Source organism: Perognathus longimembris, chromosome 23 (genome assembly GCF_023159225.1).
Source record: "Perognathus longimembris pacificus isolate PPM17 chromosome 23, ASM2315922v1, whole genome shotgun sequence".
Lineage (NCBI taxonomy): Eukaryota > Metazoa > Chordata > Mammalia > Rodentia > Heteromyidae > Perognathus > Perognathus longimembris.
Window position 1 is genome coordinate 24,153,072 of NC_063183.1, and position 27,815 is coordinate 24,180,886.

General features: G+C 36.4%; 1 protein-coding gene and 1 long non-coding RNA gene across 6 annotated transcripts in view; both read right to left on the reverse strand.

Annotated features, from left to right (window-relative positions):
* The window catches only part of Tcf12 (transcription factor 12), a 252,997-nt gene that overhangs the window by 213,444 nt on the left and 11,738 nt on the right, over positions 1-27,815 (reverse strand). The window lies entirely within an intron of this gene.
* LOC125340535 lies at positions 15,019-16,528 on the reverse strand. Its single transcript, XR_007208776.1, has 2 exons — positions 15,225-16,528; positions 15,019-15,147 (listed from the first exon to the last, which is right to left on the reverse strand). It is a non-coding gene; the product is annotated as an uncharacterized LOC125340535 (long non-coding RNA).

Consider the following 27,815-nt stretch of genomic DNA (forward strand, 5'->3'; position numbering starts at 1 on the left):
ACTCTTCAAACAGAAAAATAGATAATGCCATCTACCTGAACTACCACAAAGTAATAAAGATTCCATAGCTACTTAACACTGACTAGAGAATAAATTCATATAAAACAGCAGCTCCTCCCAAGTTTTCTTTACAGAACTCGCACTGAGAAACAAACTGAAACATTTACTCAAAACATAAACTGCAATCCACAGGCTCAGGTTCTAACATTTAAAGGCAAAGAATTAATCTCAATACTAAATTACTAACTTGGCAAGCAAGTGTAGCAAAATTTAAGTTATTAGTTTGATTCTTAAAAACTTAAAATAGTCAAACAGAAAACACATTTTGAAGATTTTGTTTCAAAGTCTACCCCCTTCAATCATTTTATATAAACAAGTCTTCTCAGAAATTATGATTGTCCTATTTTATAGACTAACAACATATCTTACAGATCTACTAACGATATGTCACTCATTCTAGGTTAAGACTTCCTTTAAAAGATGCATACATATACTAAGTCAAGCAAAAGAGACCCTTTGTAGATAACAATGTACAAAGTAACTTAGTTCCATAGTCAACAGTCTTCTTAGAAACTTTTTAAACTAGTTTCCTCTGAAGATATGGAGGAATTTATTAGATTATAAAATCCTAGTAGATTTCTATTTCTGGTTTCTACCATAATAAATAGTAGAGGCTAAGCTTGAGCTGCTTTTTTGACTTGAAAGAGTTTTACACAGTCAGCAATTTACAACAGGATACACTGTAAATACCAAAATGGAAACTACTTAATCAACATTTCCTTGTGGAAACACAGATCATATATAGCTGTACCGTTTTTATTTTTAAAAAGTAGTATTTAAATTTTATTTAGCAACACAAGCTCGTGGTTTTCTCATCTGCCCATAAACCCAATTAATTTTGCTGAACTAATATTAATAAAACATGAAAAAAGAACAGAAATATAAGCAGCAATAAGTCATTGTGTTTATAATGCTGAAAAATATCCATACTTTCTTTTTAAAACACAGATTGATGGTTTCCAATCCTCCAAAATAAATATGATCCTGTTTTCATGCTGTAGAATCCTAAATCTCTTTCTTGAAAAGACTAATGTGATTAAGTGAATTACTCAATACACAAATCATTCAGATTTTGAATACCCAAGCTGTAGCATTATAAAACAAAAATCAAAAACTGTTGAGCATGATTTCAAAAGGTTCCTCTTCCCTTCTCCACAAAACAGTTTCAGTGAATAAAAATAAAACCCTCATAATTGAAATTCCTTCAGCCTCACACCTGTTGTTGGCTTTACACATGTAACTTCCACTCTTATCTTTTAAAAAAAAAAAACTGCAGAAAATATTTCTTTAGTCATTAAGCTCATTTTAAATTTAAAAAAATAACTATTTAGAATCGAACAGGTTATTGTCATAGAATTCATAAGCTTTAATATCCTAACAGCAACCACTGAAAATGGATTTCTCATCAAGTAGGAGCTATGGGGTAAATAAAAATATTTCTGAAGGACCATCTTTCCTAACTAAAGACCATTAATTCTACCACATTAAGTAATGTGGTCAATGTTTATTAGTGAACTGTTGTGAAGAAAAGAACTATGGTATCAAGCATAAAAGCTTCTGGTAAGATAAAAAAGATAATTTGATAATGACAATTTGCTACCATCCATATATCTAGTCAATTAACTAAGTAAAACAAACTATGACTTACATATGAAGATTGGTAATCTGGGGAGAAGTAACATTAATTTGGCTTGTGACTCACACTTCTAAATAATCCCTACAATATTCATTCAATTATCTCCTTTGTTGTGTTTCCTCTTCTCACTGGTGAATGAAGCTCACTCCCTAAGTTTTCTTCTTGTAGGAATCAGCATTTACTGACCTCACAAAGTACCCACACTTGATGTTGTCAGCAAAAACCAGGGGTTGGAGAAAAGGCATTATCAAAGCACTGAAAGGGAATAAAAATACTTCCCATGCACTAGTGTTACTACACATCTGGAATCTTAAAAACTTTTAAAGAACTTTTGTTTTTAAAACATACATTCCAACCTATGAGTTCATCGTATTTGATTTGGGGCCTGACATTTAGTAACCATAATTAAGTGGAGAGGACAGTAACTTCTATGTCATTTACTGGTAATTAAATAGTTAAGCAATATCAGTGCCCAACTGCTTTCCACAGTGTCTTTGCACAATCTTACCAAAGTTCCTAACAAACAAAAGTGCAAGCCTCTTGAGGTCATATGAGAGCTCCTGGGACTTTTCATAATGGTAGGGTGTTAATCCTCTAGGGCCTGGCCTTTTTCCAATTTGGATCCATAGTTTCTGCTTACCTAAATTTCTGTTACCTATTCACTTGGTCCAGATATTCTTAGATCCCATTTTTAAGTACAGTCCATGTACTGATTATTAAAAAGGCAAGATGGAAGGGCCACAGAAAACATCTCATTCTTTTTTAGATTAGTAGAAGAATAGTTTAAGCCACATTCTACCATGGCTGTTAAATATTTTACCATTACTTTGTGTAGTACATAGAATGTTCAGCTAGTTTGTGATTTTACACAGTCCTAGAATGTCTAGGTTTTATCTCTGTCAAGAGAATTGGTTAGTGATCAGCTTTGGTGTTAACACAGCTGTGAAGCTGCAATTAAGGTCTTATTTCACACCATGTTAGCCACCAAATCTGACCTAACACAAGGATAAAGCAGTGTTAATGTGTCAGTTCACTACTTCTGCCCAACCACCCACTTACATCCCCACTCTCGCTCACAAATACAGTATGCATACACCTTTCCTAAATTTGTATATAGCAGCAATAAATGTGTATACATCTACATGTATATGCATGAATTCACATATATGAATTCACATATACATAAACACATCATCTCAATCAGAAATACAGTTCACAGAACTGTATCCAAGCCAGCAATCTTGAACATTAACAGTTTCCTGAATCATCAATGCTACTACTATTTCTAACAACAACCATGTTTTATTTTTTCCAATCTGCTTCCAAATAGGTCATTTGGCCTTCTATACTATTTAGTCCCTCACCAAAAACTTTGGGTAATCCATTTGTAAGATTGTTAAAAACTTTAGCCCAACATTAATACTTACTACATAGACCTACTCCAACAGCTATTCCAAAAATAGATCAGAATGCTATCTACTTTTTAATTTTATTTTTTTTTCCCGTCCTAGGGCTTTGAACTCAGGGCCTGAGCACTGTCCCTGGCTTCTTTTAAGCGTACTATCACGTGAGCCACGGCACCACTTCTGGCTTTTTCTGTTTATGTGGTACTGAGGAAATCAAACCCAGGGCTTAATGTATACGAGGCAAGCACTCTACCACTAGGCCATATTCCCAGCCCCTGCTATCTCCTTTTTAATGAACAATTATGTGTGTGTGCATACAAGCGGGTCTCAGCTTTTTTTGCTCAAGACTAGTGCTCTTCCACTTGAAACACAGCTCCAATTTCCAGCTTTTTTGTGGTTAATTGAAAATAAAGTCAGATGGGTTTTCCTGCCAGGGCTGGCTTTGAACCATAATCCTCAGATTTCAGCCTTTTGGGTAGCTTAGGATCACAGGTGTAAGTGACCAGCTCCCAGAAAGCAGTTAACTTTTTGAACTGGATGAGCAACTGTTTTCCCCATAGATATGAAATATGTTTTTAATTAAACAAATTAAAATAACTAATCAGAAAGATTCCATTTAATGATTGTAGAATTCATTTTTCTTTAAAACACTAAATTATGTTCTATATAATCGAGGTGCCAATACAGGATTTTTACTTTAAAGCACTAATGTGTATAATATTTACTCAGGCTAATTTTGCCTGTCTGGAAATAGAATGAGTGAGCTATTTTATCCATAATGGTAAGTGAATAGGATAGTTATAAAACTATTGCAGGATGATTCAGTTCCAAACAATAACTACAGATTTTATGAAACTCTTCTGTAACAATAGATGCAATCACTTTTTTAAATTAAAAAAAAAATCAATAGAATTTAAAACTATTAATTTTAGAAAGCATAAAGATTCTAAACCTTGTTTGTAACACTGTAACTATATTTGATGTAAAACTGAGTGTCCAAAATTAAACAAATCACATTACATCAACTAAACTTTAAATTTCAAATTATTGAGCATATTTACATTACTTTTTATTTTGTATTTTAATAATTCTGTACATTAATAAGTCCATACTCATCGATGCATCAAAGCCAATCCCAATAACTGCTGCCTTACAGATATTCAATATGCTAAATTACTGGACACCTAAATCTTAGAATCAGTAAAACCATAAGTACAAGTGCAGTTTTGGATGCTTTAGTACCCTGCAAAACTCATGCTAAAACTCAATTCCCAAAGCAATAATGCTGGAAAATGAGGCCTAAATAAAGAAGGTATTTAGGTGATGAGGCTCCACCTCATGAGCAGATTAAAGTGGCTCCGAAAAGGACTTGTAGGAGTGGCTTTACCCTCCACTCTTCTGACCTATGGGATCACTGTCCTCCTTTTCATCAGAGACTGCAGCAACAATGCACCATCTTGGAACCAGCAACCAAATACCTTTCTTTACCCTGGGCTTAAGAAAAGAACATATGCCCATTCTTTACAAAGTATCCAGCCTCAGGTATTTCATTATAACAGCATAAAATGACATGAAGTAATCTTTTATAAAGAACCTACTGTTTCATGTTTATTCTTTTGATAACCTACAGGTTCTAAATAATCATTGATCCTGAATTTATTACAGAAAATACAGAAAGCTGTTACCTTAAAGCCCTAAATCTGGACAAATCTTTTGCAAATGAAGAATTATCTTCTATAAAAGTCAAAAACCAGTCTATTCCTGTGGGTGAGAATTTAGCTAACAATGATTTATGGACTAACCACCACCTATGTGTCTGGCATTATACTGGGCATGCCAAATAAATACATAAATAATATTCAATTTGAAAGAATATACAAGGACAGTCATATGAATAACCACCAAATGACTGGAAAAGACATTAAAATCCTACAGATCTACAAATACAGATTTTTAATGGAATATTTACTGTTTATTGAGATTGGAATTCTTACCTTTTTAGAACAATATACTAATCATACTACTTTAAAGTATGCTAGACAGAAAAGTTAGATAAGCTTTGCAGCTTTTCATTCTAATTGGTCACACTTGATAAGAAAACCAGAAAGCAGACTCTTAATTTACACCTTGCCATCACAATCTGGCATTCAATTTGATTACAATCTTTCTCCTTTTGAGATAATTCTAAGCACTAGTCAACCAGCTCATTTACAGCAAGCACTGGATAGTTTGTAATCCTGAGTTCATACTTTAAGCCATCATTCCATACAAAGCCATTCAAACCCAAGTTCAGACATTTTTATAGTTCATTATTCTTATACATAACAATATAGGAAAATACAAGATGAAACACAACAAACAGAAGAGATCCTACAAATCATTATTGAAAGAGTAATTTAAAAAAAAAAATAGAGGGGCTAGGAATACGGCCTAGTGGTAAAGTGCTTGACTCCTATACATGAAGCCCTGGGTTCGATTCCTTGGTACCACATATGTAGAAAAGGCCAGAAGTGGCACTGTGGCTCAAGTGGTAGAGTGCTAGCCTTGAGCAAAAAGAAGACAGGGACAGTGCTCAGGCCCTGAGTTCAAGCCCCAAGACTGGCAAAAAAAAAAAAAAAATAGTCAGGTGCAGTTGGCTTACATCTATAATCCTAGCTACTCAGGAGGATGAGAATTAAGGTTCAAAGCCAGGCATAAGAAGATAAATCCTTGAGACTCATATCCAATTAACCAACAAAAAGCCAGAATTAAGGAACCACACAAGACAGAACAAAAACACAAACTGGTCAAAAACACTAGGCCCACTGGGAGAGAGCAAGGGAAGGAGTGACATCAGCAAAAAGAAACATACTCTTTACCTGACATGTGAAACTGTAACCCCTCTGTACATTACCTTCATAACAATAAGAAATAAAACAAAATAAAGAAAATGAGGCAAATGAAAAGAAAACACAAGTCCCTTAGTTCAAGCCCCCAGTACTAGCACAACCAAACAAATAAGTAAATGACAAATAAAATGCATTTAGACATTCTGATAAATAATCATGTTCAATTCAGACAGTATTTATTGAAGACTGTTTCTTGATACTTGAGTATCTTAATTTTTAAGGCACAGAAAAGCCAGGTGTTGGTGGCTCATGCATGTAATCCTCACTGCTATACTTAAAAGACCTTACGGTGATATTAAGCACAGTGACTCATCCTGGAATGGACATGGTTTGGAAAGACTAACTGTAAATAATGTATTTTAGAAAACTGAAGACCTGTACTATGAATTAGGTGTGGCAAAGATGAAAATCCTGTTGACATGGAAAAGCAGAAACTGATTTTTTTAAAGCAGTTGCCAAAACCGCATGTACATTATAAATCTAATGGTGCAATCTCCAGGTGACAGAAATACTTTTATTTTCTTTTACTTATATTTTCAGATTTTCAGTGTACGTGTCTTATTCTGTGTCTGTGTGTTTTTACTGGGTTGGGGTTGTTTTTTATTTTTGTTTTTTCCCTTAGTCATGGGGGCTTGATGTCAGGGCCTGAACACTGTCCCTGGACAATTTCAGCTGAAGACTGTGAATATAGGCAAACCAATAAATAAAGAAAACGGGTCTGCAAAAAGAACAAGAGAAAAAAGCAGCATCTACCTAAGAACTTGCATCAAGACATAACAGAATGCCTAAGGGCAAATACTCAATTGATATATCTAGGTCCTAAAAAACTAACTGTACCTGTTATCAAGTTGAATTCTCTGAGCCCTACCCAACTTTATTTGCTCCACCCTAAGTGGCTTCTATGTTTGCAATCAAGTAAGCCTTTACAACTTAGTTCCACAACTGTTTTCCTTCTACACTCACTGAACAACCATATCCCCTTTAAGGTTTCAATTATACTACATGCAGACAAAGCTAAACCTCTAAAACTGCTCTTCTAAGCACCACCTTGCAAGTTTCCAACATTTGGAAAACACTAAGATAAGCTAGGACGAACAAAACTGTAACATCACAAATTAGAGTATTAAAGTTGGTAAATTCAGTAACCATCTTAATAGCAGAAAGGATGTAATAACCATTGGGATAGGGAAGTCTGACTAATCAATCATACCAGTCTTTATGGAAAAAAAATATGTTGTGGGCAAAACAGAAAGTAACCTAGATAAAAACATAACACAGCCATATAAATACCACACAATACTTTACTCAGAAACCTGAGAATATGCAAGTTAGTGTCCACTACAGAAGAAAACTGGGTTTTTGGTGAAACGCAAGCCTCAACATAAATGGCGATGGCTAATACATATACAAACTAAAAGCACATATAATGCAATGCTGTATTTATTAAGGACTTAGCCTTCAATCTTAGTAATCCTAAACAAGCACAAAACAGACACATTCACTGCTATGATTAATAGGAAAACTTTAGTTACATTATACAGAAAAAAAAAACTTCAGTTACACTACACAGAATATTTACTAGGTCTCTATTCACTAAAGCTCCTACAACTGAATAAAAGGAATAAAAATTTTTCAGAGTACATAGAGATCACACATTAAGAACTCACCACCAATCAGGCACCAGTGGCTCACACCTACAACCCCAGTTACTCAGGAGACTGAGATCTGAGGGGTAATGGTTTGAAGCTAACCGGGATAGCAAAGTCCATGAAATGTTTATCTCAAATTAACCATAGAAAAGCCTGAAGTGGAGTTGTGGTTCAAGTGGTACAGCGCACCAGCCTAGAACAAAAAAAAAAACCTTAGGGATAGTGCACAGGCCCTGAGTTCAAGTCCCAGGACCAGGACAAAAGAATTCACAATCATCAGGTTGGGGATATAGCAGCAATAATATGCTTGCCTGGCATGTGTATGGCTCTGAGTTCAATTCCCAGTACTGCCAAAAAAGAACTTATGACACTGAGATAGCAACAGAAACAACTCTGTTCTTGTCTCTGGTACACAATCTCCACTGCTATCAAATTACAAAATAAAATACAAAGAAATGTGAAGTGACTGGCCCCACTGCATTTACATACTTTCCTATTCTTATTGCCCCAGCTACTATGACTAGTCAATGTGTTTCTCTCAGGCACATTCTGCTTCCTAAAAACACTTCCAAATATGTTCACAACAGAATGTTTGTCTCCTAGTTTTTAAGCACATCATAAGTCAGGGTCTATTTCCTCTATCACTCCCTATGTCTCAGGAATGCATGGTTCAGAACAAGTAAGCAATGTTTACAGAATGACTCAAGGTGTAAGCTAAATGAAAAAAGAGTTTTGCCTGAAGTCTCAGGGAAAAAAAGTATTTTTCTAGTAACATTATGAGTAAAATATTGGTATTGCTGTAAATAAACTTCAATATCTTCCAATCTGAAAGACTTCATTTTAGAATTATTAAGTACAAGAAAGTAAACCAAATTATCACCATTAAACAAAGGAAGCAGAAGTGATAGTCAAAGCAAACAAGGTATCAAAAATGAGTTTGGTCGAACCAAAATGTCAGCAAACCAATACTCTAACACTAAAAAAAATTAAGTATTAATATACTAATGACTCAAAGAACAAGTCATATTCTCAACTGCCTCAAGTTTTACTTTCCAGTAAGAGAACCTCCAACCACATGAGCTGATTCAAACATAAATTTTTAAATAACAAAAATTAAAATTCAGGGGCTAGGAATATGGCCTAGTGGCAAGAGTGCTTGCCTCGTACACATGAAGCCCTGGGTTCCATTCCTCAGCACCACATATACAGAAAAAGGCCAGAAATGGCACTGTGGCTCAAGTGGCAAAGTGCTTGCCTTGAGCAAAAAGAAGCCAGGGACAGTGCTCAAGCCCTGAGTCCCAGCCTCAGGACTGGCACTAAAAAAAACCAAAACTGTCAGCTTTATTTTCCAACCATAAGAAATAAAAGTAGGGCCTGGGAATATGGCCTAGTGGCAAGAGTGCTTGCCTTTTATACATGAAGCCCTGGGTTTAATTCATCAGCACCACATATATAGAAAATGGCCAGAAGTGGCACTGTGGCTCAAGTGGTAGGGTGCTGGCCTTGAGCAAAAAGGAAGCCAGGGATAGTGCTCAGGCCCTGAGTCCAGTCCCCAGGACTGGCAAAAAAACAAAAAACAAGAAATAAAAGTATTTCCACTGCATGGAAATATACTTTATTTACCTGTTCACCATCTATTAAGAGTTGTGTGTTTGTTTTGGTTCACTTTGAGGCTACGGTGATTAATGCTGCAATCAGCATTCTGTAGAAGTTCTGAGTGGATATGCTTTCATTTTCTAGGCAGACACTTGGGAGTAGAACTGCTAGGTCATATGGTAACTATATGATCAATCTTCTGAAAAAGTCATACTGTTTCCAAAGTGCTGGTACCATTTTCTAGTCTTACAAACAGAATAACCCACATTTTCCCTTGATTTAATGCTACTAGACTGCCACATCACCTTCTTCCCCAACTGTATCATGACAGGTAATCAGGGCGTTACTAAGTATCAAGAATCTAAAAATCAGATATGTCAGTATTGATACATAACAGTGCAGGATGTAAGAATGGCTGTGAATTAAGGTGGAAGCTGAGAATTTAGATTCATTTTAAGTACTTATTCTTTTTGATGACTCCACAGAATAAATCCCTTCTGAAATAGGCCTGTCTACATATGTATATGCATCTCAGACAAACCTAGATGAGGATAATTTTTAAGTAATTTTATACTTTCCAATCACCTGACCTATGCCCTAATCTGCCTGATAAATCCACTGACCTCCACAGTGACTATTATATGGTAAGAAAGGACTCCATACTAAGAGCTACTCAATATTTAGTTTCCTGACAACAAAAAAACTAGGTATAAATTGTATTTTAATTACTATCAAGAGAAGGATGGTTTGCTTTTCTTAACTGTCCTAAGTAGCTCACAAGTTGGTCTCGATGAGAGTGACCACAATATTAAGCAAACCAGAGCCAAAAGGAAGAAAGGGGAGAAAGCAAAGTCCCACTATTTTCTGGTCCCAGGGATTTGTGAGAAGAGATGAGTAATCAGAAGTGTGCCCTAAAAGACACTACATAACGAATCTTCTCCTCCCCTCATCTTGCTCTCAAAGGCCCCTTGTCAAGCTATGCTGTGAGAATCAAAGACATAGCTGTACCAAACAACCAGCTTGTATCACCACCAACCAAATCTTAAGAAAAAAAAAATACTTTGGGGGCTGGGAATATGGCCTAGCGGTAGAGTGCTCGCCTCGCACACATGAAGCCCTGAGTTCAATTCCTCAGCACCCACATTTATGGAAAAAGCCAGGAGTGGCGCTGTGGCTCCAGTGGTAGAGTATTAGCTAGCCTTGAGCAAAAACAGAAGCCAGGGACAGTGCTCAGGCCCTGAATTCAAGCCCCAGGACTGGTAAAAAATATATATATATAATATATATAAATATATATATGTATTTTGCTTCACAAGTAATATGGTACACTGATTATATTGTTAAACTACTACACATTTGATAGGTAAACACTATGATCTCCATACAGTTTTTATTTGAATTTCTCCTACTTCAAGTGAGAGTAAATTGTAAAGGGACCTTTTTTTTTTCTTTTTCTTTTTTTTTTTTTTGCCAGTCCTGGGCCTTGGACTCAGGGCCTGAGCACTGTCCCTGGCTTCTTCCCGCTCAAGGCTAGCACTCTGCCACTTGAGCCACAGCGCCGCTTCTGGCCGTTTTCTGTATATGTGGTGCTGGGGAATCGAACCTAGGGCCTCGTGTATCCGAGGCTGGCACTCTTGCCGCTAGGCTATATCCCCAGCCCTGTAAAGGGACCTTTTATATTTTTTAAATGACAACTATCTGGGTCTCTTTCTGGTTGGTATTTTAAACCCTAACTTTTAATATATGAGGAATATTAGCTCTCTATCTAGGGTAAATGCTTTCCCAGCTTTTTATCTGTCTGTTATCTTTGTCATTAGGGTTTTCTTGTCCTGTAAAAGTCTTATCTTTAATTTTAATCTAATCTCATTTATCAGTCTTTCCTTGTGTTTCCTTGTGTTCCTTTGGTTTTTTTTTTTTTTTTTCCAGTCCTGGGGCTTGAACTCAGGGCCTGAGAACAGTCCCTGGTTTCCTTTTTGCTCAAGACTAGCACTCTTAACACTTGAGCCACAATACCACTTCTGGCTTTTTCTGTTTATGTGGTACAGAGGAATCAAACCCAGGGCTTCATGCATGCTAGGCAAGCAAAGCCACACTCCCAGTTTTACATCTAGATTTTTTTTTTTTTTTTTTTTTTGGCCAGTCCTGGGCCTTGACTCAGGACCTGAGCACTGTCCCTGGCTTCTTTTTGCTCAAGGCTAGCACTTGAGTCACAGCGCCACTTCTGGCCATTTTCTGTATATGTGGTGCTGGGGAATCGAACTGAGAGCTTCATGTGTAGGAGGCAAGCACTCTTGCCACTAGGCTATATCCCCAGCCCCTACATCTAGATTTTTAACTCATGAAATAAAACCTTTCATTACACTCAGATTATAAAAGAATTTAATCATGCTATCTTCTCATGTCTGTATTCTTCATTCTTTACAATGAAATCTCTGATCCACTTTAGTTCACTCTCCTATATTATGTGAGATATGAACTTAATTTCATCTTTTTTCAAAATGGTTAACCACTTACTCCAGCACTCTGGAATGTAAGATGTGCCATATACTAAACTTCTATATATTCTTGGGTCTATTACACAATTTTCCTTTCCTATTCCATTGGTCTACAAAGCATGTTTTTAATCTAATCTGCAAGAGTCTCATAAACTGGCAAAAAAAAATCAAATCTGCAAAATCGAACAGATTATAGTTTAGGATCCCTTCTGTATCTAAACTCTTTCAAAAAGCATGTGCATACTTAGGAAACATCAAATCAGCACATTTATGGAATGCCTACTCAAGTTTCTTTTGCTCATTGTCCCAACCTGTACATGCTTAAGTTCATACATAGTTGTTTTGAGATCTTTATCTATATGTATTCAATTTTATGACTTTAGGTTCCATATATACTCATATGACTCCACATACTCAGATGACTCCCAAACTGATTATCTCCAACTCACATCTCAACCCAGAGCCCAGAACCAAATATCAAACCTACCTACTAGTAACTCTAGTGTGGCTCCAAAAGTAGACTTTCCATCTCATTTCCCCAAAACGAAAATACGGCCCTCCTTTAACATTCCCAATTCTCAATGAATAGTGGCCACTATTTGGTTGCTCACATCCAAATCTCATGAACTCTTCCTTGAGTATATATCCAAAATTTAACCACATCTTCTGTTCTCTTCTTTCTGCTCTAGTCTCCATTTAAGGAGCCAGTAATCATATTTAATTTGTTAAGTTAGCTGTATCTTCTACAATGTTTTCCTATTTTGTGGTCCTGACAGCTCCTACTGATTGAAAAGCAATCTTATTCCACCTAATGGGAGCCAGGTTTTACAACTATTTCAGTTAAACCCAAACAATTCACAATTGTAGACATTAGAGTTCATGTACACATACTTAATATCTGTAAACCATTTATTACATTTTCACAAAGAAAATTATATTCTCAATTAGTAACCACAAAGTAGCTAAAGTGATTGATGTTTTTTATTTATCTAAAAGATAAATTCGTCCAGCCAGGGCACCAGTGGCTCATGCCTGTAATCATAGCTACTCAGAAAGTTGATCTGAGAATCACAGTTCAAAGCCAGAACAGGCAGCAAAGTCCGTGAGACGCTTATCTCCAATAAAACTACTCAGAAAAGGCTGAAAGTGGCGCTGAGGCAAGTGGTAGAGAGCAAGCCTTCAGCACAAAGAGGCTCAGGGACAGTGCCAAGGCCCTGAGTTCAAGCCCCAGAACAGGTTTTTAAAAAGATAAATTTTTCCACTTACCTACTAAAACAACACTCTTTCAGCGATTCCAAGCTCTAAGTAATAGAATACATGCATTGATACTCAATCTCCAACTTTAACCCTAGTGACAGGCCAATCACTACGCCTATTCTCAGCAAAGGATACACTCTACCTTTGTAAATTTTTCTTGAACCCAGACCAAGTCCTAATCAGCTGATTCCCTACTTCCTCTACTTTGGATTTTGAAACAATATCTTAAATAAAAAAGTGAGCAGAAAGCAGAAAGAGGCCTACCTGGGTCCTTTGTAGACCCAGCTCTGCTTGTCCAACTCACTCACTAGACAAATTTACAAACATAGAAGAATGAGAAAAAGCTCATGAAAGCAAGCAAGCAAACGAGAGAGACACAGAGAGAGAGACACAGAGAACAGAAGAAAGTTCCTGAGTCAAGGGTCTCAGGAACTATATAGAACTCATTAAATTAGGAAGTCAAATACGCTGTTCAGTACCAATGAATATCCTCAAAAAACATTTCTTCATTGACCATTCCAGTCTCTACTCTCAACAACCAAATGGAATGGTATTCCTCAGAAAATGAACTATACAACTTGTAAGTGGAGACAGGAGGGAAAAACTGGGAGAGAGCAAGAAGTCGTGACATTGTCCAAAAAGAAATGTACTCTTGTCGGGTGCCAGTGTCTCATGCCTGTAATCCTAGCTTAGTTATCAGGAAGCTGAGATCTGAGGATCACAGTTCAGAGCAGGAAAGTCTGTGAGGCCCTTATCTCACAATTAACTACCAGAAAACCCAAAGTGGTGCCGTGACTCAAAGTGGTAGAACACTAGCCCTCAGTGGAAAAAACTCAAGTGTTCAAGCCCTGAGTTCAAGCCCCACAACCGACAAAAAAAAAAAAAAGGGTACTCTTTACCTGACTTATATAACTGTAACCTGTCTGTACATCACCTTTATAGAAACAATTTTTTAAAAAAATTTTTAAGGATTTAAATTTTTTTCTTTTATCTATTTTCATACCAGCACAAGCTAGAAAATACTCAAGAGAATATTTATTATCAGGGAACATTAGGATTTAATTCAACTTAAGTATTTTATAACCACTATGAACAATTTTAAATCTAAATGAATTTAAATCCATTTTATGTCAAAAGAAAAACACTTCTATTACTTAGTAAGTATGTGAAGTCCCCTTAACTCACACTCATTGACATTAAAGTTCATGTTCAAACAGAATTTATAAATCATTTGTTCTTATATTTTCTCAAGTGCTGGTAATACATGAGCAGTAAAAAAAAAAGTGTTTTTCAATTTTTTAATATGCAAGCCACCTGAAGGAGAAATAACAGCCCGTGTACATGATACACCTTAGTGCCTGAGCACTAAATGGCCTTAGTCAATCAACCATACCCAGTGACAGAAGTAGCTCAAAAAAGGAATTTCTTCAAGCCCATGAATCTTCTCCACAAGGAGTAAAAACCACTTACAGTCTATTTCTCATATATCAACACAGAGTCTCTAATTTTAACAAGGCTTAGCTACCTGATGAGCCTTAGGAAGTCAAGTTTCTAGCAGGTTAGGTTATACAAGGGAATAAAGATTATACTGTATAATAAAAGCCAACAACTACAGCATCTCTGCTAAAAATTAACAAATTAAGAAATAACTAGGTAACAAGGGAATAAACAATTTTTAAGAGCACTATTTATATGCCCAGTAATGTGGAAAAGGCTGGCATACATTCAAACTGCCCTAGCAACACTATCACTGTATATGGTCTCACCATGCAAAGTGCAACTGATATACACTACTATAACTCTGAGAAAGCTAAATATTTGGTAAGCTTTAAGAAAAGAAATTCATAATATGTTCTATAAAGATCTTAATCAAAAGTGGCTAATACAAAGTGTTGCTTCTTCATGAAAAGTCATCTAATTATAACTCATGCCATCAGCACCAGAACTGTCTATGAATCATTAACTATCAATTTCCTATCATAGATACTTACTTCCAAGAGTTTTTGTTGTTTTTTGTTTTTGTTTTTATACTACTTTAGGGAATAATAACTATCCTGTGAATTAGGAGTATCTCGAAAGTTTTATCTGATCCAAAGACCCTGGCATGTCCCTAGGTTCAAGGCATTTACCCTATTTCTGCTAAGTCAGCAAAAGAAAAAGCTAATGCTGATTTTGAACATAATTATGTATATTAAGTATTTATCCAATGAATCTTTACTTTTAAAGATAAGTGCCACATAACATTTATAAGATATCAAATGCATATGAATAACTAATGACTTTTCTTAAGAATTGATTAAAAAACATTCCAATGTTTGATTCAGCAGCTGGTTTCCACCTTCCTCTTCATTAACTTCCATGGGAAGGACAACAATCATCATCTTTTTAATGCAAGTCACAATTTTACATTGAACTGGTTTTAAAGAGTAGAAGTGTATTTTACTTTATATCTGAAAACAGTAGGGTTGCTTAAAACTGGGTTAATGTTTCAATCATTTCTAAAAATAAAAAACAGCAAAACTTCTATTAGTTTCCTCACATTGCTTTCCTCACAAGTTTTCTCAATATTAATTTCTTGAAAAAAGACATAACATTAGAGAATAATAAACATACAGAAAGATTCAGCTGAGCCATGAAAATATGAAGAAACTGAATGCAATAACGAAAATGACATTATATGCTTCACTCTCCATAGTGGTTCCTATGAACTAAGCAATGATTGGTGCCCTGCCTGAACACAGTGGACAGAATTCTCAGCTAAGCATTTGGAATGGTGCCAGTGGTGTATCATTCTCCCAGCATTCAGTCTAATTTGTTTTCTGGATTCTTCAGCTTACATGCAGAATCATAGTTTAGATGAACAATTCAAGTTTTATATAAATTACTGGCTCTGGGAATGAACTTTAAGATTATACTCAACCTAGTATACTGTTCATTAAGAATACACTCAATTTAGTACTTTAATAATTTAGTAAAAAGCTAAATCTATCATTTGAATGTGACTTTTATCATTAGCATATTTAAGATTAAAACCACTAATCAAGTAATATGGCGAGTTTACAAGGTACTAATGATGTTTCTGATCTTTTACTGTAAGGTAGAACAGTAAAGAGCACAATTCTTGATCTCAAAAGTTTTATTCCTAAGGAATAAAATCTAACACATAAACAACAAATTTGCAAGTTTCAAATTATTCATAAGGCAAATTTTAATCAAGGGTGTGGGAAGAAAGAGATCCCTGGAGGTTTTAAGAGCCAGAGAGCTTAATATGAAATGTTTGGAGAAGCAGAAAAATGAAAGAACATGCTAGGCAGAAAGCACACTTGAGCAATGCCCAGATGCAGCAGGCCTGAATAGCACAGAACAAACCAAAAGTGAAGAGATTCAGAGTAGAAAAAAAAAGCTGGCTCCCATAAGATAAGGATCTTAAGAACTGCAGGCAAGGGCTGGGAATGTGGCTTAGTGGTAGAATGCTTGCCTAGCATGCATGAAGCCCTGGATTCGATTCCTCAGCACCACATAAAGAAAAAGCCGGAAGTGGAACTGTGGCTCAAGTAGTAGAGTGCTAGCCTTAAGCAAAAGGAGCTCAGGGACAGTCAGTGCTCAGGCCCTCAGTTCCAGCCCCAGGACAGGTGAAAAAAAAAGAAAGAAAAGAACTGTAGGCAAAATCTTGCCACTTGAGGATATGATCTTCCTTATCACTATTTTCAAACAGTGGCAAATTCTACTACTCTTTGAATACTGGAAGCCAACAATGTAAGAATTAATTGCACCTCACTAATTTACCAAATTTTCATATAAATTTAGGTCAGTAAATTTACACAGCACATGCTTAGAAACTTAATCTTAAAACTGCATACATGTGAATGGAAAAGCTCATATAAATATTTGTTTTGAGGGAATAGCAGAATTGAAAAACTCCAAAGATACTTGTTCTCAAGTTAAAGCTAAAAAACGAAATGCTTATTTTCCTTGACTGCTGGCCTACTCTTGTGTGCTTATTGCTGTCTGGATCCCTTCCTATCAACACACCCAGCACTTCAAAAGACCCAACCACTCTGCCAAGATTTCTGCCTTCAAAGAGCCTATGTTGCCATGGCAATCTCATGTTCTCCTGGGAACCGAGTCAGCAGCACCCTATGAGACATAACATGAACGCTGTCCAAACTCTGATTCCTCCTTCAGGCACAGGTCATGTCCTACACCTCAATGGTACCAATTTGTCAAGCCAAATTTTACAATTCACAGACAATCAATATTATTTAAACCACAAAGAGTAAGGGAAGGTGGTGGGTGGGAACCTCCTTTCATATTACAAAGCAGATGTTCAAGAAAGTATGAAGGCCAGGGAAATAAAACACTGAGACCAATGCATGTTTGATCAAAGATTTCTCTTTTGTGACTATTTCAAAACACTCTTCCTTTAAAAAAAAAAAAAAAGTAGGACTATAAAAGCATGTATCTCAGTTAAAAAAAAATATCTCTACCCTTTTATTTTCACCTGGTTTAACATTCTACAGGCAAAACATTAATCAACAGCAAAAAGCTAAATTCTGCCTAGAATTAAGGATACCTTGGAAAGAAATTTCAGAGGCTCTGAAGTATTTCTACTGTACCCACTCTCGAAATTTCATAAAAATATATTTGCAAATAATTAGCACATGTAGTAAAACCAAGGATTGTGTATGTTTCCAGATGTAAATTACCTCTGACCTAAAAAAAAAAAAATTGTTTTTTTTATCTCTGTTCAACTTATACTGCCCACATTTCCAAGCCAAGTAAGCTGTGCTTTCTGCCAAGTGGTCCTCAAATTAACTATAACAATAAAATCCAAAAATCAAGTATGATGAAAGAAAGTAAAAGCTATGACCTGCTAAGAATCTGTAACAAACCTCATTTTAAAACCCATATTAAGCCCCTACAAAGTTAAATGCTAAAGAGTATTTAAATGCTAAATTACGTTTTATAATTAATTTTCATTTGTTTCAGAAAATGACTCTATAGAGGGTAAACTGGCCTTGACACACCATTGCAAATTATCTCTGCATCCAAAAAAAAAAAAAATTTCCTTTAAGAAAAGTTCTAAAGTAGTGGCTTTTCCCCATGCATAAATTATGAGAATTTTATTCTATGAAAAACTGTCAAACAATACAGAGGTTCTTGTAAAGTCATTTAGATTCATACATAACTCTGTTAATTTCCATTTTGTTAGGGATACCCATGGAATTCCTGACAGTCAAACTATTCCCATTGTCATCAGAAGTACCAATATTTAGTAGAGTTCCAGATGAAAGATGTACACATGAAAAGTTCTAAATTTGAATCCAAAAATAAAGTAACAATCTACTCTTTCTCTTTAATGAGAAAACTAAGCATTTTCTATTTGAACTGTGATGGTTTGAATTGAGTTATTGCTGTTTACCTAATTATATTCTAAATACTTGCTTGTTTCTGGGATGCATTCCTTAATATGGTTAGAAATGGTAATTGTGCCCCTCCCCCCATAAAGCTATTTCTTTAAAAGAAGCTATCCAACAAAAACAGTGACTCTAAAGACTAAAGACTGGAAGAAGAAAAGTGGAGTTGTAATTAGCCATTCATCTATTACAGAAAAATCCAGGCTGGTTTAAAACCACAGTGAGCAGCATCTGACAAAGCAGCACAGTCAACAGCCACACCCATAAATACGTCAGACATGTAAATTCAATCCTTTTTCACACCTTACAAAGCAGTAAAGAGAAAACCCTATTTTAAAAGCAGCCAAAATCAACTACTGAAAGTGTGGTTTTCAAAGTTTGGGGTTTTTTAAAAATTTTTTTCACCACAATCAACCATGAAACACATTTCATATCACCACTTAGTACACACAAACACATTCTCTATGTGAAATCTTAAAGAAATAAACCCCAGCTACATGGATGCATTTCCGAAATAGCTTGTTCACAAGCTTAGGGATAAGCCATTGACATGTGTCCTCAACTCACTAGTGGGTACTAGTTCCCAGCTAGAACCAAAATGGATAGCTAGCTATTTTATATTACTGACACAAAACCCCAAAGAGAACAGTACTACATAGTTATTCCCCAAGTATTTTTTAATATGAACCACAATTATGATTTGAAAATGTGCTAGATGCTAGGTTATAAGATTCTAAGATTGCTTACACATAAACACTTATAGAGTATGTATTCTAGAAGGTTTTAATAATAAAGTTGGATACATAAGAGAATGAAAATGAACATGTTAACCTGTTTATTAAGTTTTTGAGAAACCAGGCACCAGTGGTTCATGCCTGTAATCCTAGCTACTCAGGAGGCTGAGATCTGAGGATTGCAGTTCTAAGCCAGCCCAAGGAGGAAAGAAAGTCTGTGAGACTCTTTATCTCCAACAAACCACTCAGAAAATGCCAGAAGTGACCTGTGGCTCAAGTGGTAGAGTGTTAGTTAGCCTTGTGCACAGGGAGGCTCAAAGAACAGTTGCTAAGTTCAAGCCCCAGGACTAGAGAAAAAAAAAAAAAGGTTTTGTGTAGGCACTACTTCTAAAAGAATGGAGTGACATTAATCAAGTATTTCTATCCAATATTCTATCCAATAAAACCACTAAAAGACTATGGAACTACATTTTATGTGCTTAGAATAAATTACTAAGTAAAATTAAAAATTTTTCAGAAGTTCAAATTCTATTAAAATATAGGGTACAGAGTAACACAACGGCCAATGAGATAAGTATCTGTGAACAGCAGAGAACATAAGCAAACATTTAAAATAACTTAGTGGAATGCAGGATTTCAAGTACACTGCTTAAGTTAACTACTGTTTTAGCCTTAAGAGTGCTATGAAAATGACCTTTTTTTGGAAATAATAAATTGAGTATCTTGTACTAAAATAAAAACTCTGGCTAAAATCAGAAAATAACGGAGGAAAATCTGTGAACTTATTAGTTAATCTGATATTTGGTCTAATTCTCACAGGTGATTAAGTTTCTCTGTAGTTATCATTTCTGAGCTGATTCCAATCACAAATTCTAATCCTCAGCTTTATTCTGAGGTGACTGAACCAGGCCAGACTTTACCTTCCTGTACACACACACACACACACACACACACACACACACACACACACATAAACATGCACTCACACGCATATACCCACACACACTACTATCTACTACACAATCTTTTTAGACTCCGGGATTTTTTTTTCCTGGTCAGTTGTGGGAATTGAACTCAGGGCCTGGGTGCTGTCCTGGAGCCTCTTTGTGCTCAAGGCTAGCACTCGATCTCTTTGAGCCACGGCACCACTTAGTTTTTGAGTTGTTGACTAGAGATAAGAGACTCACAGGGACTTTTCTGTCCAGAATGGCTTCGAACCTCGATCCTCAGATTCCAGCCTGTTGAGTAGCTAGTATGACAGGTATGAGCCACCAGCACTTTGTTGACTTGGGAATTTTTAAGGACTATTATATTAAAGAAAGATTGCTGTATGCTCAATAGCTCTCATAACTAAGAAAGGGTCTTTTTTGTTTGGTTGGGGTCTTGTTTTGTTTTGTTTTGTTTTTTTTCTGGTCAGTTGTGGGGCTTAAAGTCTGGGCCTGGGAGGTCTCTGAGCTCTTCAGCTCAAGGCTAGCGCTCTACCACTTGAGCCACTGTGCCACCTCTTGTTTTCTGGTGGCTAACTGGAGATAAGAGTCTCACAGTCTTTCCTGCCTGAACTAGCTTTGAACCATGATCCTCAGACCTCAGCCTCCTGAGTAGCTAGGATTACAGGCATGAGCCACCAGTACCCAACTACAGTAAGTTTTCTAAAGAGGAAAGAAAAGCTCTCTTTCTAGACATGAATCCTGGTGTTCTGGAGTTACAGTAATGTTTTCAGGTCATATGACATAAGGGAGACATTATGCAGGCTTTTCTGCACGATCCAGAGCATAGACTCTAGCAATAAACAATACTTCAAACTGTCATTTAGGAAGCCTTTTCATATGCATCATCTCATTTAATCTTTACAATATTGGTATGAATGGGTCTTACTGAGCCCCCATTAAAGTCATAAATAAATCACAGGAAATAAAAACCGTGACATCATCTTGGATGATCCACTCTGCCTCACATTACCACCTCCATTAAGACTGCGCCTATCCCAACACTAACATGCTCCCACTTCCATCCTCAGAACTTTCCACGCATGCCACCATTTGTGCTGTGTACACACCTCCCGAGCATCACTTCCACTGCAGAGTACTACCTGACCAGACACTTGTCCTGGAAGCATTAACACTGCCTCTATTCTTATTATACATTTCTTGTTAGCCCCAATGCCTGTCTAATGCAAATAAAAGATGATTTATGTTTTCAGCCATGATATAGTAATTAAGACAAAATTTAACTTCCTCTCAAGCATTTAGAAAAGTGAAAAACATGCATCAAATGCCTGCTTTCAGACAAGGAAAACAAAGCACTATAAAGCTGTTATCTCTGGAAAAGAGAAACAAACTATGTAAGTTCTACCATCAACTTCTTTTCCAGATTGGAATAAAGAACCTCTGCAGACCTCGATGCAGAAAATGTATCTATGCTAGAGCTGTCTCTAGGGTAGAGTGTCACTGAGGTGAGGGGACAGCAGCTGAATTCATAGGGCAGTCATCTGGCACAGGTAGCTATACAAAGGAAGAATCTATATGGAGTCCCCTTGAGTATGCCACCAAGAGCAAATCACACAGGCTTTGGGGAAACTCCACCATGGGTGGCAATGGAGGAGTTGTAAACCAATTAATTCCCAGCTCAAACAAAATTAGCAAGTGTTTTTAGTTTGAAGCAGTCTGAACAGAAAAGAAAAACTTAAGGCATTCAGTAAAGAAGCTCAGAGGGACTATACCTTAGTAATACAGCTCAACAACTCTCAGCATAAAAGTTATCCTAGATCTACTCTAAGAAATACTTAGAAACAGGCAGGGAAGGAATTCAAATGGTTTCATCATTTCTTGCCAGAGTAAGGCCCTAGATCCGTTTTGAAAAACAACAAAATCTAAACACTCAATGATGTAACATTTGCAAAATCTAGGCTCTAACCAGAAGTCACTATCTTTTTCCTGATCTTCAAATGAGTGTCTAAAGACATTCAGATGATCTGGAATTTGACATATGGTAGCTTTATTATAAAACATCATCTAGAGAAAATAGGCTGTTCCAATTTTCCTTTGTTTCCCTTTATACCAAGAAGGTTGGTAAAATGCCAAACTTCCCATTTACTAGTTAAGATATGGAGGGTTTCTTATTGTGAGACCTAATATCCTTATGAAACTTTCTAAAATAAATAACGTGACAAGAAGGCTATGGTGATTCCAGGAATGTGTCCATGACAGAGTCAATCATGTTTTCCTTATTGAAGAGTAAAATATCATTGTCTAAGTGTTGAAGCTATACACAAACACAATTGTAAAGATAAACCTTTTTTTGCTTTTTGGGTTTTTCTGTCAGTCATAGAGCTTGAACACAGGCCTCAGGTGCTAAAGCTGGCTCAAGGCTAGCACTCTACCAATTTGAGCCACGGTGCCTGGTCCTTAGAAATAAGAGTCTCACAGACTTTCCTGCACCGGCTGGCTTTGAACTGTGACCTTCAGATCTCAGCCTCCTGAGTAGTTAGGATTACAGGTATGAGCCACCAGTACTCAGCTGGAAAGCTAAACTTTAAAATAAAGCTTTTTTAAAAAAAATAAAAGCTTCACTTACGTGTAGACTTGCAAAATTATCTTAAAAATTTGGCATTTGTTACATAGTTTGGTGAAAAACATATAATGTGTGCGTGTGTGTGTGTGTGTGTGTAATGTACTTTCCCTGGAAACAATACTTTTGTGCCTAAAGAGAGAACATCATCAAAAGCCAATAAAAGCCTTTAAAAAAGAAAGTTATGGAAGTAAGAAAACAAACATTTAACTTCAAAAGGCCAAAAGCTAACTTTGGATTTTGCCTGAATGTTTTTATACTGTTTACTTTTGTTAAACCAGTTGAGCCATACTAAAATATATCTATTTTATCTGTCCAATATCTTGTTGATCTTTTATCAAACACAAAACAAATACAAGAGATTCTGAAGACTGTTCTGACATTGGGATACATCATATATGACACATTCTTCTAAACAGACAAGAATTTTAGGAGCTCCAAACACATAAAGGAATAATACATAATATATTTTCCTACTATAACCCAGTCTGAGTGCTACTTTCAACATAGAGCTTCCAAAAACCAGGTACTCTTTAAATAGCAATGAGATAGTCAATGAAAACAGTTAGATTATTATTAAATGTTAACAAAAGCTCCCTTTTCTGAACTTTCTTGCTATTCAGTGAACATCTTCACCAAAAAGTGTCATTTATATTTTTGAAATGTGTTTACAAACACAGCTTTGTTTCATAAAAGTCAAAAGTACAATGCCTCCATTCATATAATAAAAATACCAATTATCTCATCTGAGAATCACTGAATAAATGTAAACCTGCTCCTTTCACAGGAAGCAAATGGGGATTCAGAAAACTAAAAGTCAAGGTGGTATCTCTGAAGACTGTAGGTTTTACGAGCAATGAAAGCTATTGTTTGAAATTTAAAAATCACATTCTATGTGTATCTGTGTATAACTATGTAAGAACTGAGTCACAGAAAACAGTGGCCAGGCAGCTAACATCTCAGATTAAATGTCCTTAACTCAGTGAGTGGCTTTTAGTGGAGAAGTTTGTTATAGAGGATAATAAAGAGGTATTGCCCAAAATCTCCTGACAAAACTCCTTAATCTTCAATTGGGGCTTCTCCAACAAAGTTTTCCAAATTATACATTTGTGGGATACATTATAGTTCCATTTGTAAATATGTCAGATTGAGTAACCTAATTTCTCATTTTAAAAAATGTTCTAAATAGGTAAAAAAATACATAAAGATACCATGTCTACATCTACAGTTTAACCTGAGTGGGTTACAAGTACAGCTCAGTAGTAGAGTGCTTGCCTGGCATTCATGAGTGCCTGAGCTCGATGCTCACTACTGAAAAAATAAAGTAAAATAAAATGAAAATATACATATACATATACATGAAGACAGCATGTTTTCTACAAAGAACAAAAGCATCTCTTGCCCTAAACTCTAAACCAAAAGTAACTTTAAGTTTACTTTCCTGTCACAAATTAGGCAGATGGATAACACGCAACTCCATCAATCAAGACTATCTTTTTCTGCTTTTCAGAATACCCCCATAGCTACTACAATGCAAGATTATAAAACCTCTCCTTCTAGGCCCAAGCCCACACCTAGCAAAAATGGAGATTGTTTTAGAAAAAGTAAAGCTTCCAAAGTTCTGGCCATTCTATCTACTGGTTTCTAGCCTTCATAAAACAGAATTCCACTGCCCAATTAAGCCCAGCATCACCACCGCTCCTACAGATATGCCACAACTCCGTGGGGTGGGAAAATCACTAAGAAAGTATCACTTCTCTCTGCTTTTCAGAGCTAGAGCTGGCTGTGGTTCTGTAGAACCAGATGTATTCACATAAAAACCTCAATGGCTTTACCACTTGGCCACTTCCTGCTCATCTTTGATGTTTGTATGTGGAGTCCTGCATGGGCTAAGGTCTTGGCAGAAGCACTAACAGGACAGGCAGAACGTTCTAATGAACGACATATACCTCCAGTCTCCATCTGGCTTATCCACATAAATTCTACTTTGGCCTTTCCAGCCTCACCATGTAGGTCGTGCAATGGAAGAAAAGCACAAGTTAGGGAATCATTCCTTCTAACAGCTTACCATTCTCAAACCTAAATCAAAGAGTCATCAAGTGTTTACTGACCACAAAGCAGAGTATTTTGCAGAAACAGAAGTGTAAAACATCATTTCTGCTTTCAGGGAATTTATAATCTAATATATATGTATTTTTTAATATATGTATTTTTATGACAGTTTCTAAAGTATGGTAGGGTAAAGCCAGGTGCTGGTATCTCACATCTGTAATTCTAGCTACTAGAGAGACTTAGATCTAAGGAACTCTGTTAAAGGCCAGCCTGGGCAGGAAAGTCGATTAATCTCCAGTTAACCACCAAAACACTGGAAGTGGAGCTGTGGCTTAAGCACCAGCCTTGCATGGAAAAGTTAAGCAAAAGCACAAGGCGCTGTAAGTCCCAGCCCTGGTACCACCCCCCACCTCCAAAAAAAAGGTAAAAAGAATTCTGAGGTTCTTAAGTTCAAGAACCCTCATCAGGACTGGGACTATGGCCTAGTGGTAGAGTGCTTGCCTTGCATACATGAAGCCCTGGGTTCGATCCCTCAGCACCACGGATATAGAAAAGACCAGAAGTGGCACTGTGGCTCAAGTGGCTCTAGAGTGCTAGCCTTGAGCAAAAAGAAACCAAGGACAGTGCTCAGTCCCTGAGTTCAAGCCCCAGGACTAGCAAAAAATAAAATAAAAAAGAACCTTCATCAGAACCTGTCAATGTCTTTAGTTTCAATGCTTCACCCACAGCCTGTGCTCATCATCACTGTTTAAGGCACATCTTCAGGAAAGCACTAGGAACTTATTACAGTGGGAACACAGCCATTATTGTTTAGGGCCTCAACTAAATAATAGCGGTGAATATTCCCATACCTTACGACTATCCAATTTCATCTTCTTCCCAAGACAAAATCTGAAAACAGCTGAACAGTAAGACCATACAGAAAAAGAATTACATTCTCCTAAAAACATTTCAATTTGTAGCTGTTTATATGTAAGATCTTGAAATACAAAAATAAAAATTGGTGACTATTTTAGGGAGGCTTTTGATTATACAATTTTCTTTTTAGTAAAAATAAATCAACATATTTTGTTTTGGAGAATATCAACATTATGCCACTTAAGATTCTTTGTTACAATAATAAGCATAAAGATTGTTTTACAGATATTTAATTCTTCATCAAGACAAACCATAGTCTAGTGTAGATTAGTATCAGTGCAGGTGCAACTACCACTGATCAGTTTGCTACTTCTGAGGGGCAGTAAGAAACCACAGGGAAATGTGTATCACTGTCAATTTCTGCTTCCGCTGTAAAATGAACAGTTACCAACTTCCTACAAGAATTATGAAGTAAATCGCATGAGTAAGTATTTACAAAGCACTTTTATAATTATTGATTTTTTAAAAAGCAATAAGACTCCACCCATTCCCCCAGTCCGTCCCTGGGCAAAGTCCTATTACTATTACAACTTGTTGAGCAAGTCTCTGGAGTCTAAATCAAAGGAGTCTGCTCACTGTAGCATTGCTCTCACACTTGACCAAAGGGGTTATATAAATACAAAGGCAAGATAGACCCTTGGCTGTATGGTCTGCTTTGTGTTCCTACAACAGTTATTAACCTTAAGTAGATTTAATTATTCAGCACTGTATCAAGGTTCTTGGGACAATAACACTGAGAATACTACAAGGAACAAGCCCGCAAAGCAAACAGAAAAGTCTACTGGTCTGTCTCTTAGCAGACTACAAATGACTAGTGCTAGTGTATGTTACATTTCACTACTATTTTCATAGTTTGTGTTAAGTGGTGGTAGTTAGTCCTAACCCAGTGGCAGGCTCCTGGTGAAAAATTACCTCATTAGAATCACAATTTGTTGGGGAAGTTTTGTTTTGTTTTGTTTTGTTTTGTTTCTGGCCAGTCCTGGGCCTTGGGCTCTAGGCTGGAGCACTGTCCCTGGCTTCTTTTTGCTCAAGGCTAGCACTCTGCCACTTGAGTCACAGCGCCACTTCTGGCCATTTTCTGTATATGTGGTGCTGGGAAATCGAACCCAGGGCTTTTTGTATAAGAGGCAAGCACTCTTGCCACTAGGCCATATTCCCAGCCCCTGTTGGGGAGGTTTTTAATGAATTTTTTATTGTTATTACAAAAGTGATGTACAGAGAAGTTACAATTTTAAGTCAGATAAAGAATACATTTCTTTTTAAACAATGTCATCCCTCAATTTGTTCTTAAGATGCATATATTTTTTAAATAATGCTACAAATATGAAAATTAGTAAAATGAAATAAAATTTACCAAAGAGTGCTTTGTCTATGTCCTACTTCAGCTCTTCATTCTCTTTATGAAACTGACTGGAGCTTAGCAGAATTTTCCTATTTGGTCCCAGGCAAAGTCAAAACTCAAGAAGGATATTGTCAAGGTTCAGGTTTCCTTTTAAAAGATATCATCTAATGCTCAAATGCTGAATATATATACAAATACACATATGTACATACACACACACACACATATAAGCATATATATGTGAACAGATCAAAATAAATTCTACTCTCCTGATAGTATTGAATATTTCTATAACTGCTTAAACTGACAAGTGGTTCAAAAGATGAGACAGCTAATTTCTCCACAAAATAGAGTAATTTCCTAAATTATGTAGCTCAGGTGGGCTTCATGATCCTCTAGTCTCAGTCTCTCAAGTAGTGGAATTATAATTGTGTGCCCCAATTTTAATAAACAAAAATATAAAAATGTATGGTAGTGGCTTTTTTAAAGGTAGACCTTTTTAAAGGTAGTGTTCTGTCCCTGCCTTACCCCAATTTGTTTCATTATGTTAGTTTGAATATTTCATCCTGGGCTGGGAATATAACCTAGTGGCAAGAGTGCTTGCCTCATATACATGAAGCCCTGGGTTCAATTCCTCAGCACCACATATATATAAAGGCCAGAAGTGGCGCTGTGGTTCAAGTGGCAGAGTGTTAGCCTTGAGCAGAAAAGAAGCCAGGGACAGGGCTCAGGCCCTGAGTTCAAGCCCCAGGATTGGAAAAAAAAAAAAAAAAAAAAAAGGAATATTTCATCCTTAAT